Source organism: Thunnus maccoyii, chromosome 8 (assembly GCF_910596095.1).
Source record: "Thunnus maccoyii chromosome 8, fThuMac1.1, whole genome shotgun sequence".
NCBI lineage: Eukaryota > Metazoa > Chordata > Actinopteri > Scombriformes > Scombridae > Thunnus > Thunnus maccoyii.
The window spans coordinates 28826500-28831475 of record NC_056540.1 but is presented as its reverse complement, the minus strand read 5'-3'; the positions used below and the strand labels follow the sequence as shown (position 1 = coordinate 28831475).

The 4976-nt window shown below is 40.2% G+C and overlaps 1 long non-coding RNA gene across 1 annotated transcript; it reads left to right on the top strand.

The window, feature by feature from the left end:
* The first annotated feature begins 1342 nt into the window (after positions 1 to 1342).
* Positions 1343 to 4669, top strand: LOC121901938. Its single transcript, XR_006097421.1, has 2 exons — positions 1343 to 1790; positions 3152 to 4669. It is a non-coding gene; the product is annotated as an uncharacterized LOC121901938 (long non-coding RNA).
* Positions 4670 to 4976: the final 307 nt, after the last annotated feature.

Genomic DNA, 4976 nt, shown 5'->3' with positions numbered 1-4976 from the left:
ACCTAGATAAGCACATTCATAATCCTGAATAGCATGCACCATACTAATGTTGTTCTGAGAAACTTGCAGATTTTCAAGGCACAGTTTCACAAACTTCTACAAGCCTTGGACTCCAGACGACCTTTCAAAACTTACCGGATAAACTTTTAACAGTGTGTAGGTAAACAAGATGTTTTCTCTTCCTAAAAAGTTAACATTTTTATAAAGTTTTCACTGGACATTCCATGTGTCAACTCTCAGACTTGGAATATCAAACTACACACAATCTACATTTTTTAATAGCAAAAACAAGTTTGTTCACAAGTTTGGAAGGACGACTACCTCAACCAAGTGTTTTTTCTTTCTTCTCTGCTTTCACATGTTCGTACTAACACACAAACAAAACACAAAGCAGATTGTGTAACTCCACACTAGATAAAAATCACCTCTTTTTTTGTCATAGTACAGAGATTACTCGACAGCTAGAAGATGCAGTAAGGACTTGTTCTGCTGTAGCCTGGAAGTGAGTGCCAAGATAAATTTGTTCCCACTTCATGGCGGCACTCGCTGTGAATCTGGCATACAGTCCTGGCCAAGAGAATACACACAGAGAGATGCATCATTTCACATTTTTCAGCGACAGAACCAGAAACATTACTCCTGGCCTGTAAGTGTGTGTGTTCCAAACATCCTTTTGAAAAATGCTGTCTCTTCCTGTTGCCCTACTTATGTTGAATGGCCTTAAAAAGCAAAGGGGGCAGGACGCACATATTGCTTGTTTTCACTATCCAGTGTTTACAACAGTATGTCGGAATATAAACAGCGATCCAGGATCCATATTGGCCATCTCAATAAACTTTTCCTGTGTAACTGCAACTAAGCAAACTCCTAAAACTCATGTTGGATTCTGCGTGTAGGCCGAGTGGAAATTTCCCAGTACAAACATGATCACAAGATATATACAACACTTTAGACAAATTGAATCTGAAACTCTGTTGTGAAGAAATTTGAGCACTGTGTGGTAATGTTTGCACGATATTCAATAAAACATATGTGTTTGTGCCGTATCCCTACAAAAACTGATGTTCCTATTTCTCACAACAAACCAAAAGCCAAACAAAGATGGCAGCCAGACAAGTAAGCATGCAACTTTCATTTCCAGGTCTCATCTTTGCCATGTATTTATGTATTTATTGGATGTGCTTTAATTCTGTGCATGCATTATGGATCTCTCTCCGTATCTCTGGTGATCCCGCTGTGGTGCCTGTGTGTGATGGGCTGCAGGTGAGCTCGGCTGATTGAATGATTGTGACCGTGTGAGTGTGTAGGTTGTTCCAGGGAAATGATTGGTTCCAGCCTCGGAGCTCGCAGTCTTAAGGCTAGCTTCCTCCGGGTCCTGCGGGCTCTCCTTTCTCCACTTCCAGCCAACATGTTTCAGTGTGAAATGTTGAATCTAGATTTGCTGAGGTGATATACCGGCCTAGGTTTGGTAGGGGTTAGTTGCATTTTTGTTTAATTCTGTTTTCTCCTGTTTCTGTTACACTAAGGGTTAGGTTAGCGATTTGTTCCTTTTGTTTAAGTAGGTGATCTTAGGTTGCTTAGCTTAAGTTCCCTTTTGTTTATTATTTTGCAGTTAGCCCACCCAGTAGCTTGAAAGATTTGAAATAAAACCTTTAAAGGGCTGCAAATCCTTTGTTGCTGGTGGTTCTAGGGAGCAGGGAAGAGGGGAGTCTCATTTTTTTCATGTTGTGTCCGGGTTTCCCCTCGGCCAGGTCGCAACACTGCATCGAGGGATCTTGTCAAACAGCTAGGTTAGAAAATAACTGAAATATTTTTATAGTGCCAAGTTCATGTTTTAAAATGTCACGAGATGACTGTGAAACGTTTGTAGTGCGCTCATACTTGAAGGACGGCAGCTGGTGTCAGATTAGATTCAGTGTTTACAATGGATTCAAATAGCAAAACACAAAAAAACATCCACAGAAACCACTGTTGATCTGTCTATTCAAGACACAATTAAAGCAAATTAAAATTCCTAACAACCACCTTTCATGCCTACAGGAGGTGATTACTTGATTATGCAACAGTGGTGAGTGATCTTTCAGGTTGTGAAAGTATGATTTAAATGTTCTTCTAAGAAAAACTTAATAGAAGGTGATCGTATGGGAGGCACAAGCTTGGCCTATTGAATACTGTCCAGTGAAACAGCTTTTCTTTTTTCCAGTTGGTTGATGAAAATCATGTAATGCAACATGATAAAAGTATGTGGATTTTATTTATTAATTTATATAACCGAAAATCACAAATCACATATATTTCTAACAGGGTTTTACAATCTGTACAACATATACTGTGCACCCTCAACTCTTAAACTCTCAAGTTGTTCCTGATTGTTTGTTCATTTTTAAACATGGCATGTTCATTCTTGACCTTGCGAGCGTTGTACGTCATCACTGACTGATTTCCATTCACTGATCGAGACTGTTGGGATGTGGTTGAAAGCTCCGAAATAGTTAGTGGATCTTAAGTTGAGATTCTTTTGTTGCACATATCCAGTTATTCACCAGGGGAAAAAAAACAACATAATTTTGTTTCCTACCCTGTTAATTATCTCATGACCCCTTAGATTTATCATGTGACCTCTTTGGGAGGTTCTGACCCCCAAATGTGAAACCACTGTCTCACACTCTCCTCTTTCAGCGTACATAAGGGTCCACATCCCTGTTATTTATTTATAAGTGAATAAACAGTAATAAAATGTACACCAAACCAAGGAAAAATCTAGTATATTTATTTATTTGGCAATACAATGACTCAGACTCTGATCCTGACTGGTTGAGTAAAACTGTAAAAAAAAAAAAACAACAACTCAATACTTAAAAACTCCAGACTGATTGTTCTAAGTGCTCTTACTCTGAAATGTCTGATTAGCGCTGGCCTTGTAGAGTTGCATTAGGCTTTATATTCCTTATGTAACTAAATTATGTAAATAAATAGCTGTTGCAGTGATGTTGTGTTTGCTCCTCGGGCCTGACTGAATCCTCTCCCACGCTTGTTTGCTCGATGAGATGTTTTGGCAGTTACTGTAACGAATCATTATTTGCTGTGGGAGTTTTGTGCATCATCGTCACTCATCCTCACCGGCTTTCTGTCTCTCGTTTGCTTTTTCTAGCGTCTCGCATGCAGCCTCTTCTCTGTTGAGAAAGCCCGAGGTAGTCTGATTGGAGGTGAAAGGAGGGAAGCGAGAGCGAAGGAGCAGCAGCCGAGTATTCTCCCAGTTTGCTGCGTAAGGCCCCGGCTGAAAACCTCATTACTTGTGTCTGTGGGAGATGGACGCGTTTGGCTCGTCAGCAGAGAGCAGCCGGAGATTTAGGGGCTTCGACGGCGCCTCTGCGGCACGGCTGCAAGGCATTCTGGGAAGGCTGCCCCTGTCAGAGGACCACTGACAGCTTGTCCTGCTCTTGTTATACAGCCATGCGTGATCCCCACCCATTAGTAGGCCAATGACACAGTTGACTTGCTGTCTACAGGAGGGCGAGGGCCCGGGAGGGAAGGCTCTTTACCAGCCATGATGCTCCTGTTTACTGCATTAATGCTGTCACCCGGTCGACACTGTCTGCTAGAGAAACGGATTTCTTTCTGTGTATATTTGTTTTTCTATGTATCTATGTATTCAACAGTTTCTTGTTTTACATAATTCTATTTTGTCGGAACAAGTTGTTTATTTTGTGCAAGCAAGAGTCCAGTATCATGAAATGAAGTACAGATACACTATTAAAACAGAGCAGCACTTCAAAAAAGACAAGATATGGTGATAAATTAATAAAATATAAGATTGGCTTTAGGATGAAGATGATTTACTATAAATTTTAATTTGCCTCTCTACCATGTAGCTTGAACACTTTCAGCTCAGCATGTCATCTATTCTTTACATGCAGGGACGTGATTAAACCGAGCCAAAGAGGTTGATTCATTTTCATAGTGGCGTTTCATTAGTTCTTTAATATTTCCAAATCCATCATTTATGTATTTCTATAATTCATTGCACTTCCTGTTTGTTGTATTTTGTCTCAATATATATCATTTCACTAATTGTTTTTAAATATGCCACACTGACCACACCTTTTGGGTAAGGACCTCCTCTACATGAACCTGAATATATGAATTTCTCCTGCTTATGGAGCTATTATGGTGTCACTTGTCTCCAATTTTTGAGCCTTTTTGCCAGTCTGGGAATGTGACTGGTCTCAAACCACATGACCATATATCCAGCCCATCTACATGTTAATACCCCCTGGGCTGACAAATCTTTTATATTTTTGTAACCTTTGTAAATGATTTTTTGTTTCTCACCTGTCTCATTTAAATGTAATGTGTTGAATACTGACCCTGATGAAGGCCACTAATCAAAACGCATTAGTCTCATAATAAAGTTGTTCTTTATGCTACAAGTGTTGCAGGAGTCTCGACCCCTTCAAACTCAGAATGTCATACAATTAAATTTTCGCTTTTGTCTTCGGCCGGCATTATCAGCGGGGGAATTTTTTTACAGACAGTAATCTCAAGGTGTTAGTATTCTTCAGATGAAGTGCCTGTGGGTTTGTCATACAGCATCTGAAACACTTCACCCCACAGCTGTCTGACTTTAGGGGAGCCGTGTCTGACAATTTTTGTAACTCTCCAAAAACAACAGTCTGACAGTCACGTCCCCTTCCTGCAGGGAACGGCCAGGTGTATGGCTCTCTCAAACTCTCTCCTGTCATTATTTCCACAACTGTCTCTGTAATGTCTTACAGGAAGGACAGTCCAAGACCGCGCACCATTACTCCTGTTAGTATAATTAATCATGTATCCCCAGTCTCTATGACAGCAGGCTTTTCATCCTGCCTTAAGAAAAGCTATTAACACTTTTGCCTTTAGACTTCCTCAAACAACACAGCTGATAGAGGACTACACAGATATAAACCATGTAATGTCTTAAAGGCATCAAAATATAT